The sequence below is a fragment of the Protopterus annectens genome, chromosome 4.part0, assembly GCF_019279795.1.
Source record: "Protopterus annectens isolate FY-2018-M chromosome 4.part0, PAN1.0, whole genome shotgun sequence".
Lineage (NCBI taxonomy): Eukaryota > Metazoa > Chordata > Ceratodontiformes > Protopteridae > Protopterus > Protopterus annectens.
The window spans coordinates 786,217,726-786,232,462 of record NC_056733.1 but is presented as its reverse complement, the minus strand read 5'-3'; the positions used below and the strand labels follow the sequence as shown (position 1 = coordinate 786,232,462).

At 39.3% G+C, this 14,737-nt stretch overlaps 1 long non-coding RNA gene across 1 annotated transcript in view; it reads left to right on the top strand.

Moving 5' to 3' along the window:
- LOC122800147 overlaps positions 1–14,007 on the top strand; it is a 256,152-nt gene extending 242,145 nt beyond the window's left edge. The window contains exon 3 of the long non-coding RNA XR_006364538.1: positions 13,644–14,007. This is a non-coding gene — a long non-coding RNA (uncharacterized LOC122800147). The remainder of the gene's footprint in view (positions 1–13,643) is intronic.
- The last annotated feature ends 730 nt before the right edge of the window (positions 14,008–14,737 follow it).

Here is a 14,737-nt window from a genome sequence, read left to right as displayed (position 1 = left end):
GAAACATTGGAGGGTACTTTCAACAGACAAAGATATAATGAAAGTAATTGACCCTACATCCAGGTTTCTGTTTAGAAATATGAAATCTTTAAAAAGAACCCTATGCTATCCTAAAAAAAAAATTCTAAATTCTAAGCTTGTTTCTTGCCTTTCCTGTAACTGGTCTAGTCCAGATACAGATTTGCTGTATCCAGGAATGTTTGCAAGCTTCTGAGCCCCCCAAGTCTTTCTGTGTTGGAGGGAAACCTTCAAGCTTATTAGTGGGATTGGTAAGCACTAGGTAGCCCATCTACCACAAAAGGAGTGGTTTCTAGCCCAGAAATTGTATTTTATTGGCCGTTTGGGCAGTTTTTCCATCTCTTTCAACTTTATGGTTTAAAAGCCTGCATTTGCACTTGTTCCCACCTTTCCTGTAATTAGTCTAGTCCAGATACAGATCTGCTATATCCAGGACTGTTTGTAAGCTTTTTGACAGTGCCACAGTCTGCTCTTCAATTGTAGAAATTATTGTAGCACACAAAAGTGCTACCAGCACTAAACATTCTACAAGGAAACAGCTCCAGTACTTATTATTAATGCCCACCCCTCCAGACATGTCTAAAGGTCAGTTCCCTGTGCTTTTTCCTATTAACAATGTGAACTTGGGCATCCTAAGGCAATGTAGCAACTGCTTCATGTACACTGACAACCCCCTCCTCTTACCTCCAAACACTCAGACTTGCGAGAGATGCACTTATATAGCCAAATTGGAAGCCACGCACTCTCCAGCCAAGACCAGAATAGCTGGTCAAGAGGAGAAGGTCAACACTTGCACCACACCACACCACATGGAACACATAACCCTCCAGAATACACACCAGCACTGACTTCACATAAAAACACAAACCACACACCCACCTTCGTGGAGGCTCTCAATAAAAATCTACCCAAACAGCAGAGACCTCCAAATCAGAAATGCACTCGACCACCACAACACAACACTAATCATGAGACACATAACTTTCCTAAACAGTGTGCCACTCAACCAAAGCCCCTAAGGCAAAACAGCATGCCCAACACACTAGTCATAGGTGACTTGATAGGGAGGATCACTGATGTGCCACTCACTAGGTTGAATAAGGAGAAAGTAACATCCACCTGCCTGTCAGGCGCCAGGATCCACCACATAACGCACATACTCATGTCCCTCAACAACAGGTACAAATATGACTCTGTCATTGTACATGTGGGTGTGTATGACCTGAGATGTACTTCCCTTGACTGCATGAGAAGAGACATGGAGGAGCTCTTGGATTATGTAGCCCAGGTGGGTATGACCCTAGCCCTGAGCAGCATCCTACCCTCACCCACAATGATACCACAATACAAACAGAAAATTATAGATTTCAACAATTGGCTAAGTTTCTGGTGTCATTCTAAGGGGATCCAGTATCTGTCTGCCTGGGATGACATGATTGACAGACCTCGATGTTTTGCCAGAGATGGCCTGCATCTGTCACCCCTGGGCTTCCGGATACTATTCAAGGCTCTTGCCACCCCTATAGTGCCTTTTTAGGTGGTGTTCCAAAGACCAAATTACCACCATAACAGCTACAAAGAAATGCAATCTGAGGGTCATGCTGCTCCAATGCTAGAAGTCTAAATCTCAAAATGCACTCGCTCGAAGCACTCCTTAAAATGGATTACATCGACATTTGTACCATAACAGAGACCTGGTTCAAGGTAGCAGAAAGCACACCTTTCTGCCCCAGAACTTGGACTGAAGCTCCAAAGGCGGTGGTGTTTCCATATTCATAAAGGATGCGCACACCTCCAGACTTGGTAGCCCAATATAACGCATCTGAGATACTTCAGCTGCAGCTAACATTGGATAAGACAGCGATTCAGGTTGTAGCCTGCTATAGGTCCACAACCATGTCCCAAGACTCATACTCCATGTTCCCAAGTACCCTGGAGAATATTAAGGTCCAACCTAACACTCTCATACTGGGCAGCTTCAACTACCCCTCCACCACACGCTCCAGAGGCCTCAACCTCATTACCACAAACAAAGAACATGCTGGAGGGACAAGTTCATAACCCAGAGATTGCCCATGCTATGGAATAGACTTCCCATACATGTCAAGCAGAGCACCTCACTGGCTCTCTTCAAGAGAAATCATGATGAGTGGATGGGAAATAGAAAATTCACCCCGGGGATCACTCCAGTGGCTTTACTCGACAGAGGCACTGGGAACTAAGGTCGGGTGGCACGATGCCAGGGTAATCCTATGGGCTAGGCTTGTAAAGGCTCCAGGGCCATTAGCCTAGTACACACCTGTGAACCTATGAACAAACATGAATATAGTAGTAATGCTACCCTACCTTGTGTTAAATGTGGTGTTTGTACTTATATAGATAGTAGTTCCAGTTTTGTACATCCGGATCAAAATAAAACATATAAGTTCCATGTTTTTGCAACTTGTAGTACCTCACATGTTGTTTATTTAGCTTATTGCCTATAATGTTTTAGATTTTATGTGGACAAGACAGACAGAACTCTTAGAGAAAGAATAAAGGAACATCTGTATAATATCAGTAGAGGTAACAAAATTAGTGCCTTAGCCAAGCATGTTTTAATTAGTAGTCCTGAACACAGTTTTAAGTTTCTGGTTATAGGGAGGATTCAGGAGACCCTGCGAGGGGGGTGATATTAGAAATATCACTAAGCAGCTTGAATCCAAATGGATTATCAGGTTGAGGGGGGACAGCAGTCATGGACTTAATGAGTTTGTCCCTATTAAGCCAAAATTAAAGTCCAGAAACTTGAGACGTTGATTCAATATATATATATATATATATATTTTTATATATATTCTCCCTTTTTAATATTTTTCAGGGATTTTTACATATATTTTTATACATATTTTATGATGTTTTTGCTGTATATTTGCATTTATGATTTTATTTGTTTTTAATAGCATGTGTGTTTAAATGCAAGTATTTTTGAGTCACATGACTGACTAATGAGGGTAGAGTTTGGTATTTAAGTCAGTATTTAAGTCAGTGCATTTTTTAATTAGAGAGTAATCACCTGATGAGGTAGCTCAGTCTGTGAAAGTGCTTGTGTCGTTAATAAAGTACTTTATCTTGCTGAAGCTGGCCGTTTTGGAGTCCCTTTGTCTTGTTGGAAATATTATTTGGTTGTTTTTTTATTTTGGGACTCATTCACCAGAGTGGGTTGGTACTTGTGTTTTTCTTATTACCTCAAGAATATGTTGAATCACCTACTCTTTTCTCTAGAGAAATGAAGAAACAACAAGATAAAATTCAATTCCCGTGTTGGTGTACCGTAATACATATATAGACAATCTACTTCTAGATTCTGGTTCTTACACTAGCTGTACACAAGGTACTATTTTCCTGTTAACAAAACTAACAGAATTAGGATTTGAGGTTAATAAAACAAAATTAGAGTTGTGGAAACCACAAGTCCAATATTTAGGACATTTCATTTCAGAAGACTCTTGGCAAATTTTACCTTCATGCATTACTGCTTTTCAAAATGTACAGTGCCCTACTACATGAAAATAGTTACCAAAAAGTGCTAGCTGTTTGTGGAATAGAACTTAGTATTGTAGTGGGGTTAGGCACTACAGAAAAAGTCAACACTACTATGGCATTAACTGCTTTTAAGTCTTGTACACATCTATAGGTGGTCCTGGGATGGACAGGTTACTGCCAACAATGGATTTCTAATTATGCAGAAATAATTAAACCATTGCTAGAGTTATTAAAGAAAGACACTCTTAAGAACTTATCCTGCCAGGGATATCATGAACAAGCCCTTATCCAACTAAAAACTTTACTTTCTAATCCTCCAAATCTTAAGCTAACTGATTACTCAAAAAGATGTTTCCTGTTTTGTTGTAAAAGAAATACAGTGGTATTCAGATTTTTAGCACAATGCAGGAATGATGGTTTTAGACCTGTTGCTTATTTCACTAGAAATCTTGATTCTATAGCAGCAGCCTTTCCCCGCTGCCTTAGGGCAATGAGTGCGTTGGCATGCATAATGGAAATAGTCGCTGCACTAACTCTCAGGCACAAGACGTTTTTGGCAATTCTACCTTCTATAGAGTTATTATTAAGAACATACATGCAGTATTTATCTGCTACACGATTGTCAAAATATGAAATATCTTTGCTTAATAACCCTTCTTTGAAGATTATTAGATGTCCAACTCTTAACCTTGCTTCTTTAATTCCTACAGCAGATGGAGAACCACACAATTATATATTTTTTCTAGTTAATCATGTGCTTCTTCCTAGACCTGATTTAAAAGATGCCCTGTTACCAAATTCTGAATTACTGGCATTCATTGATTTTTAGAGATGTAAAGGACTGAGTGAAAATGTGGGTGAAGAGGCATTGCATTGTTAATCTGCCTGATCAATAATTACAGAAAAGAAAAGGCTTAGGGTTAACGTCAGCACTTATGAAAATAGTAATACTCTAGAGTCAAATGTATAAAGCTCCTAGCGGAACAAACACCTCTCAGGCACAAGAAATAAATGTCAGTCAATGGATAAATAGACTAAAACGTGACCACAGAGGAAAAATCTCCTGCTAGCATAAAATCATATGCAACGATGACTGTTAAAAATGATGTAGAACTCTCCATTTAAAATAAAAATGGTTTATTAGGCATGCTCCAGGTTAATCTTAGTTTAAAACAGTTAATCTCTTCTTGGTAACCTTCATCACCCAAATGGGTTGACCACTTATTTAAAATTTACATCTAATTATTCGGTTAATAAGATAGAATATCTAGATGTATATGTTGAGCCTGTAATGGAGACTCATGTCAATACTGGCGTTTATAGAAAATCATGCTATAGAAATTCCTTTCTTGTTTTAAACTAAGATTAACCTGGAGCATGCCTAATAAATCATTTTTATTGTAAACGGAGAGTTCTACATCATATTTAAATATGATTTTATGCTAGCAGGAGATTTTACTTCTGCGGTCACCTTTTAGCCTATTTATCCATTGACTGACATTCTAGAGTCACTGATGAGAGAAGAATCGATGATGGTTGATAAAAGGAATAGTGTGTGGGGAGACAACCGATTAACCAGGAAAGTAGGAGCAGCGGCAGACTTTATATTTAAAGAGATGAGAGTAGAGATTTTTCTAGAAACTGTTTGACTTTGGGGTTGTCTGAGTTCTCTTGTGAGAGAGGACCTCTTCATCAGTAGGATTAGGGAAGGTGATTTGGATGGTTAATATAGAATAGAGAAGGCTACATCCGGCTGGATATATTGAAGATGGCTGGGTAATTCCATCCAGTTGTTTTTCTGTAGAGCAGTGTAGTAGTGAGTTCTGCTGGGGAGGCAAATCTTGCTGGTTTGTTGTAGCACTGCTCTAGTACTTGCTGTTGAGCAGTATTTAGATTAATATAGAGTAGGACAGCACAGAGTAGACTAGGTAGGAGGTAGCCATTCGCTGCAGCATTTCTGGTATGTTCTTAGAAATAGATTTTGACTCTGTATAAGGCACCTAATTTTTGATTAGTTCTTAATGGCATAGGATATTTACAGGTCAGATTGTAGGTTGTTGTCCAAGGTCACTTCAAGGAATTTGATATTTGGGACAATATCTAGAACAACATTACTGGAAGAGATCATTGTAAAATTAGTATGCAGGGTGGTGTGGATCTAGATAGGAAGAGCATGACTTTTGTCCTTTTAGCAGTGAGTATTAGGTCATGTTGCTGTAAGTAAAGTTTGACTGAGTAGTATGACTCCTGTGTTTTGACTTGCAGCTCTTTAAAAGATTAGGAACAGCAAACAAGGGTGAAGGTGTCTGCATATTGAACACATGTGGAGGGGCCTGAAGTGGTTTGTAGATCACTGAAAAATACATTAAAGCACAGTGGGTTCAGAGTAGATCCTTGAGGGGCACATATGGAAGATTATGCTGTTTGCCATTTGATACAATGCATTCTATTACTTAGGAAGTGATGCAACTATCTGATAGCATTACTTGAGAGGTTTCCAGTGCTAAGCTTATCGAGTAGTTTACAATGAGATACTGTATCAAATGCCTTTGCGAGATCAAGAAAGCTGGCAGAAACCAAAAGACTGTTATTATGGTGTAGGTTAACCGTATTTATGAAAGATGCTAAGGAAGCTGTAGTACTGTGGTTAGTGCAAAATCCTTGTTAGTAGACAGAATGTAGGTTTTGGTCTAAAAGGTACTGTAGTAATTGTGAGTGAAGACATCTTTCCAGTATTCATAGATTCATACCAGGCTAACTGCCCTTGTGGGCCATTTTAAGCCTAGCCAATTATCCCATGTGAGAATCAAACCCTGCACCTTGTGTTTGTAAGGTAAACACCTTAACCATTATGCCAACCTCCCACTTATTAATGGAGGTATTATAGCAACTAGTCTGAATTTATTAAGATTAGTAGACTTGTCACTTTTATGTAGAGGTAATATGTAACTCTGCTACCAGATTTTGGGAACTTGGGATTCAGTTATGGACCTATTAATGAGTATGGTGACTGCAAAGGCAATGTCATCTGTGGCAAGTTTAATGAATTCAGCAGGAAGATTGTCAGCAGCTAAAAAAGGAAGAGTTTTTTGATAGCTGCATTTGAAACAGGTTGTAGTGAGAAAGCAATAGAGCCAGTAGCGTTGGCATAGACTTGAGAATGGGGGTTACTGGGGATTGTTTTGAAGAAAGGATGCAGCTGTGTTGATGAAGTGAGAGTTAATATGTTGCATTTACAGTCACTGAGCATATGGTTGGGTTGGGTTGGGTTAATTTGCCAGGGTTTAGAAAATGATTAATGGATGCCCAGAAAGTCTTTGGGTTTGTTTCTTGGTCATTTTGTAAGTTAAAATATTTTTTTCTCTTTTTTAACTAAGGTTTTGACTTAATTTTGTAGTGTTCTGCAGTACTGAAAGGTCTGAGGTGTCCTGTCCTGGTGCCAAAGCTTCCAGGCTCAATCTCTGTTTGCGTTCTGAGTTAAGCAAGGAATGGTTGGTTTTGACACATTTTCTGAAGGGACCTTGGGTATTTAGAATATCTAAGAAATTGTGTTTGTAGTTTCTGTTACTTCTCAAGGGTGAGATGTTTCAGCTGATGCCAGTTTATTTGAGTGCATCTGTGAAAAAGCTAATGCTGAAATTATTTAAGTTACTGACTATATTATAGTAGAGAACAGATGGGTTCTTATGGTAATTTCTAATAATATAAGTGTATTGGTTTTCACTGAGGTTATCAGGTAGTATGCTGCATTGGGAGATTTTTGGGGGGACGGTGGGTTGGAAGGATGCAGTCCTGGGCTGAGAAAGAATGTGAGGTTTCTTAAAGCTGGTTGGGGTTTCAATAAGATGAGTAAAGTTGCACAGATTCAGTGAATGGGTGCTACATGAACTGCTAATGGCTACTCAGTTAATTTTAGTTTGTTTCCTGCTATGCAGGAGATGTGTTCTAGTATGTTGGGGCTGTTTTGGGGGAGTTTATGCCTGTGAGACAGACAGATTTCATTTGGTTTAGATGACATATATAGTAGGAAGTACAAGGCCCACTACAAGCTTAAGGTTACAACTGATTCAAAAGACAGCTTTAAGGCCTTTTTCAGCTCCATGATGAAGCTTATAAGTAACCACCAATATTTTACTGAATTTAACTTTAATAGTATCTCTTTCCCTGGCCATATGGACATTGCTAATATTTTTATGAACACATTTGCAGTTTCGCACCTAACCCTCTGCCCTCCATTCCCTTTCATACCTTCCCTCTCAAAATCTCACTGGACTTAGCCTTCTTTGCACTTTCCAAAACTAAAAGTACCAGTTCCATGTGTCCTGAAAATATCTCTGGATGCCTATATTCAGATTACAACTACTTACTCTGGAACAGAGTTGCATAATGGTGTTATTTACTCATGAGATAGTAATCAACCTATTAAACAATTATAAATCTGACTTGCCAAAGCCCCCCCATCAGGTCTTCAACCTGAGTCTCTCCACTTGTTGCATCCCTAAGGTGTGGAGAACAGATGTGGTAGTCTTCCTGAGTAATGGTAGTCCTCTGACTGTCACCAAGATTCATACCTCTCAACCATGAAATCTGGACAAAGCCTAAAATAATGGAGGATAAAGGGCCAAAAACAGGAGCAAATTTTAAATATTGCTCTTATAAACTTAGAATGTTTCTAAAATAACAGGTTTTGTGTTAGCATTCATATTCTGAAGAATAGAAAGCCTGAAACTCAAATGTGTGCCATCATTTAATGATTTCAGTCCTCAGAGAATTGCTGGAAAGACACACATTTTATGAGGAACAGACCAAAAATATGAGGCAAAAATCTGGACATTCTGCAGATGTCTGGACACTTGAGAGGTATGCATGAATTATAAGTCAAAATTTGCTTCACTGATATTACTTGCAAGGCTATGGAATATATTATGGTTGAACTAATAACCAGATAATACTTCAACTTCACAAAAGGCAGATTATGTCTGTTCAACCTAGCTGAGCTCTTCAAAAGTCTTGCTGAGGTAATGGATTTCATTTTTTTAATTGTTATTTTTATTTCTATTTGTTAACTGGAGAAAAACATTGACCTCTGTAGACCATTTTCATGTACAGCCTAGGAAGCACAACAAACAATGATACAGACTGATAACCAGCAATTAAAATATAAAATGCAGTTAAAACTAAATGAATTTCCATAAGGTGGATAGTCTTAACTGTGTTTCATAACAAAGAAAGGTTAACAATAAGTACTGTCCTGATTTAGACAAATACACTATATGTCGGCTTTACAAAATGTAAATGAAGGTGAAGGGTAAAAAAAATAAAAATGGAAGTGGAAACGGGGTGAATGGGTAATGAGTGCAGGGGTAAAGCGTTAAATGACGTATAGAGAGGAAGGAAGAGAGGAAGACTGAGATGAGGTTAAAAGGGGTGGTTATTTAGCTGTTCCAGACATACAGTCTGCACTGCCTGCCTGAAACTTACCAATGCCTTCTATCCCCATGCCGAGATTAGGGAAAACTCTCCTAAATCAATACTAAGTCATACACATTTTGCTTGATAGTTAAGTGTCTATCTGGCAAAATAACTGTGTTAAGTTTGGGATTACTTGCTCTAGACAGAAAATCATCATCACCAGTGGTTCATCACAGAGTGCTGCCTGAGTCACCTCCTCTTTTTCATAAATGAAAGCTGATATCAAGGGACTATGGCTAAGTAAGTTTGCTGATGATTGCAAACTGTGGATGGTTATTAAATCACATTGCAATACTCATTCTCCAGCCAGGGCTGGACCAAACAGATGCTTGGTTTTACTAATCATGGACTTATCCTCAACAGCAGGGAATGCAGCATTGTTTCCTTTGGTTAGTCTCACATCAATATCACTTACCATATAGGTAACACTCCATTTAAAGTTGACCCAGTCACTGGGGAGTTGGGTTCCTATGCTGAAAACAAAGTTTCCTTTAACTACCATGGCTCTGTGTTGGTTAGAGTATCTGATATCCAGATGGACAAAAAGAACATAAGAAAGTTAAATGTTATTCTTCTAAGGTTAAAACTTATTTAAATTCCCTAAATGTGTCTACTTCTCAGGGAACCAAACACCCTTTATTGGAATTTTCTTTTCTTCAGCAAATTTGGGGAAAACTACCATTTTTGAAACAGTGATTAAATTAGTCTTTAAATATTCAGCTGTAGATTTGTCTTTTGCTGTCTGTCTGTAAGGGCAAAGATGTGGCTGAATATTTGTGTGCATGTGTGCGCATGCATGTGGGTGAGCTCAGTCAGCATTTCTATTAGTGTGAGTGAGTAAGGGCTTGTTTATGGTTGCATGGATGTGTGAGCATGTGTGGAACTGTGTGATGTGTGTATGTTGGGAAGATCTACATTACCAGGATATATGTTCTCATAGGAAAAATACAAGCATGGTAAGAACTGATGGAGCAGTGGTTGGTTCAGAGACATGGTAATCATTCTCTAATGAGGTGCTTCTCTATGTCTCTGAACTGAAGATTCTCCCTGTATGAGTCTATGTCAACTGATCTACGAACAACATTGTCGAAACACATATGGTCAAGATCACACAATCGACAATGCAATTTGTTGACTATTTTGACTGACATCATGCTATAGTGCAGATCTGGGAATGTGCCCTTTTCTCCACCATAGTGTGATCTCAGACTTGGTATATATAATTAGCAGTAGGTGTCGGGAGAGCAGGGGAGCTTGCACTCCCTGCATAAATATTGTTGTACCCATGTTAACAAATGAGAATGGTTAAAGAGAATTTTTCTGAATTCCCCCCATGTGTGGAGCCATTTTTAAAACCACTTCAGCACAACAGTTGCAGTAAAATAGAACATAATGTAATGCATCAAATTATTTTCTGCCACAGACTGATTCTTATTTAACATTAGCAGAGAACCTTGGTTCCTGTGCCATACTATTGTCTTCAAATCCGTGTGGTTGAATCAGTACAATCAATGCCTTCTTCTTCTTCTTTTGGCTGTTCCTGTTAGGGGTCATCACAGCAGATCATCTGTTCCATTTCTTCCTGTTCTCTCATCTTGCTCTGTCACACCAGCCACCTGCATGTCCCCTCTCACCACATCCATAACACCAACCACCTGCATGTCCTCTCTCACCACATCCATAAAACGTATCTTAGGCCTTCCCCTTTTCCTCTTACCCAGCAGCTTGAACCTTAGCATCATTCTCCCAATATACCCAGCATCCCTACTCAGCACATGTCCAAACCAACACAATCTCACCTCTCTGGCTATGTCTCCAAATGTCCAACCTGAGCTGACCCTCTAATATACTGATTCCTAATCCTGTCCATCCTCATCACAGCCAATGAAAATCTTAACATCTGTAACTTTGCCACCTCCAGCTCAGACTCCTGTCTTTTCATCAGTGCCACCGTCTCCAACCAACATAATATAGCTGGTCTCACTACCTTTTTGTAGATCTTCCCTTTCACTTTTACTGGTACCCATCTGTCACAAATCACTCCGACACTCTTCTTCACCTGCTCCACCCTGCCTGTACTCTCTTCTTCAACTCTGTTCCACACTCCTCTATCTTCCCTCTCATTAACACACATATATTGTGTCACAGTCCTGCTGACCTTCATTCCTCTCCTCTCTAGAGCATATCTCAACCTCTCCAGGTTCTCCTCTACCTGTTCCCTACTCTTACTACAGATCACAATTTCATCCACAAACATCACAGTCTATGGGGACTCCTGTCTGATCTCATCTGTCAACTTGTCCATCACCATTGCAAATAAGAAAGGGCTCAGAGATGATCCTTGATGTAATCACACCACCACCTTGAATGCATCCATCACTCCTATCACAGACCTCACCACTGTCACACTAGCCTCATACATATCCTGTACCACTCTTACAAACTTCTCTGCCACTCTCGACTTCTTCATACAATACCACAACTCCTCTCTAGACACCCAGTCATATGTTTTCTCTAAGTCTACAAAGACACAATGCAACTCCTTCTGACCCTCTCTATACTTCTCCATCAACACACTCAGAGCAAACATCACATCTGTAGTGCTCTTTCTCGGCATGAATCCATACTGCTGCTCAATAATCTTCATCTCCCTTCTTAACATAGCTTCCACTACTCTTTCACATAACTTCATGCTGTGACTGATCAGTTTTATTCCTCTGTAGTTAGTACAGCTTTGCACATCAGCCTTATACTTAAGAATCGGTACCAAAACACTTCTTCTCCACTTCTCAGGCATCCTCTCACTTTACAAGATTTCATTAAACAATCTGGTTAAAAGTTCCACTACTATGTCTCCCAAACACCTCCATGCTTCCATAGGTATGTCATCAGGACCAACAGACTTTCCATTCTTCGTCCCCTTTATAGCTGCTCTTACTTCCTATTTGCTAATCCATTGCACTTCCTGATTCACTATCCCCACATCATCCAACCTGTCACTCTCTTTATTCATCAGCCCCTCAAAGTACTCTTTCCATCTGCTCAACATACTCTCCTCACTTGTGAGTACATTCCCTCATTATCCTTTATCACCTTTACCTGCTGCACCCCTTTCTCAGCTCGGTCACTCTGTCTAGCCAATTGGTACAGGTCCTTTTCTCCTTCCTTACTGTCTAACCTTTCATACAACCCTCCATACGCCTTATCCTTCGCCACCTCTCTCTTCACCATATGTCTCATCTCCTTATACTCCTATCTACTTTCTTCATCTGTCTGACAATCCCACTTCCTCTTTGACAACCTCTTTCTCTATTTACTCTCCTGTACTTCCTCATTCCACCACCAGGTCTCCTTGTTCTCCTCCTTCTGTCCAGATGTCATACCAAGCACCTTTCTAGCTGTCTCCCTTTCCAGCTCTGCTGTAGTTAACCAGCTATTTGGTAACTCTTCACTGCCACCCAGTTTCAGTCTTAACTCTTCCCTGAACTCCAGCTTACAGTCATCCTTTTTCAGCTTCCATCATTTGATCCTTGGCACTACCCTCACTGACCACCTCCTCTTCTTGATCACCAGCGTCACCTACAGACCACTATCCTATGCTGCCTAACTACGCTTTCCCCTGTCACTACTTTACATTCTCCAGTGTCCTTCAGGCTGGCCATCCTGCATAAGGTGTACAATCACTGCCTATATTTAAATACTCAAATACTCCACCAATTAAATTTTTGGATCAGCAACTTGGCAAGATTATTTGGTTCAATGGCTGAAGCAGTGGACTCAGAAGCAGAACGTTCTAGGTTCAAATCTTGAACAGGGATCTGCAAGAAGTCACACTTTGCTCATGTGGTACAGTATAGACTACTTTAGTAATGCAGACTGAGAATATTTAGGAAAGTTCTAGTTATTGAGAATTTTCTTATGCACATTTCTCTTTCCTTTTTATTCTTTGATATGCATCTATAGGGATTTAGCTGGAAACCATTCCTATGTATTAGATGGATGGGTGGGTTATCATAAATGAAATGATGCTCTGTTCAAAGGGGCAGGTACATGACATGATTCCAGTGTGCAAGGCAGCACCATAAAAACTATATATCACAGGTTAGGACCATACTTCCAAAATACACTGTATAACATTATTTCTCTCACACCCCATTTAACTTGCTCTGAAACAATACTTTTTTGTGACTAAAAAAAAATCTCTTTTTTAAAGGGCCGAGGTCATTTTGTTAAGGCAAGAGGAAGACGGGAGCAGTGCCTTTCAGCACCACAGAAAGCACATACTGACATAGGATGGCATAACTAGTTTAATTGTATTAGAAGGTATTTTTATAATTCTATATACAAAACCCTTAAGGTCAAGTTCTTCATTTGAAAGATGTAAAATCTTAACCACAACTACAGCAGAAGACGAGAGAAATATACTTACGAAGTATATCATTCAGAGTCAAAAGTTGAATTTTGTAAGTGCAGGCAACCATTTTAAATAAGTACTAACATTTGTGAATTTAACATAAAAATTAAATATAACATCATGCTGAGACTGCTGACCACATGACAGTTTCTTGCACTTCGAAAGAATACATATAAACCACAATAGTGCAAACATCTCATTTGTTTCTTTTCAGATAAGGAAGAAAAGTCTTTTTCTGAATGTCTTCGCCAGGACACAGATGCATGTTGCAGTATCCATCAGAACAGCTAAACATGATACAGAATCAGAACCCCATATACAACAGCAGAAAGATCGTCTGTTTACAACATTTATTAAACAATGTGTATACTAACTTTTTGCAAATGTCATCATACACGATTTTTGAAGGAAATACATTTTGCGTATTAAGAATAAAAGCATAATTTAGAAGGTCTGACATCTGTTTCAGAGTACCTTGTATTTCCTGGGGATATCTGGGGGTAATTAACAATACAGAATGCTGACATATGGAATGTGTTTTATGATACAAGGTGGTACACTCATTGCTGTAATAAAAAGTGCCCAGCGATCAACGTTATATACAGTGAGTCCATCATTACATGACTGCTGCAGAAAATTTCTTTTCAGATGTGCGGCCGTTATCAGAAAGAGATATTTGTGCTAAGAAATGTTTTACACCATGTCCTCGGCTGCCTTAAAATTGTTCAGGCTTGAACTTCTACAGGTTATGCATCTCACAACAAGCTTCTACTATGCATGGCATGCTGCCAACAAAAACAGATTTTTATTTTAGAAATATTTTCAAAAGTTCTTCAGTGAGCCAAAAAAATCTGTTCTACCACTTTCTGGCAAGGTCAACAATTAAAATACTACTCATGTGATAGACAGGAGTCTGTAAAGCAGTTCATACACAAGAGTGAAAGAATGTAAGAAATGACTTCATATGATTCAGGGGCAATCATACCATTGTTATCTTAAGAAGTGCTAAAAAACTCTTTCTGCCCTGCCCAAGCTTGCATGGGTTACTGTTTTGGAACACCCACATACTAGCAGCTTTGCTAGGGCAGTCGAAATGAACTCCCATAAAGTTAGAATTTGTGCTTTATTAATATCTTCATGACTGCTGAATACCATGGCTTCTGGTTATAGCATTTTGTAGCATTCCACAAAGATGAGATAATCGGGAAATGGGTCCTATGTACTACAGCCCACAGCTGCAAACACTCCATTCTCTGCAAGTCCTCGGTTGACATCTGACACATTTTACATATGGAAAACTTTAGGCAG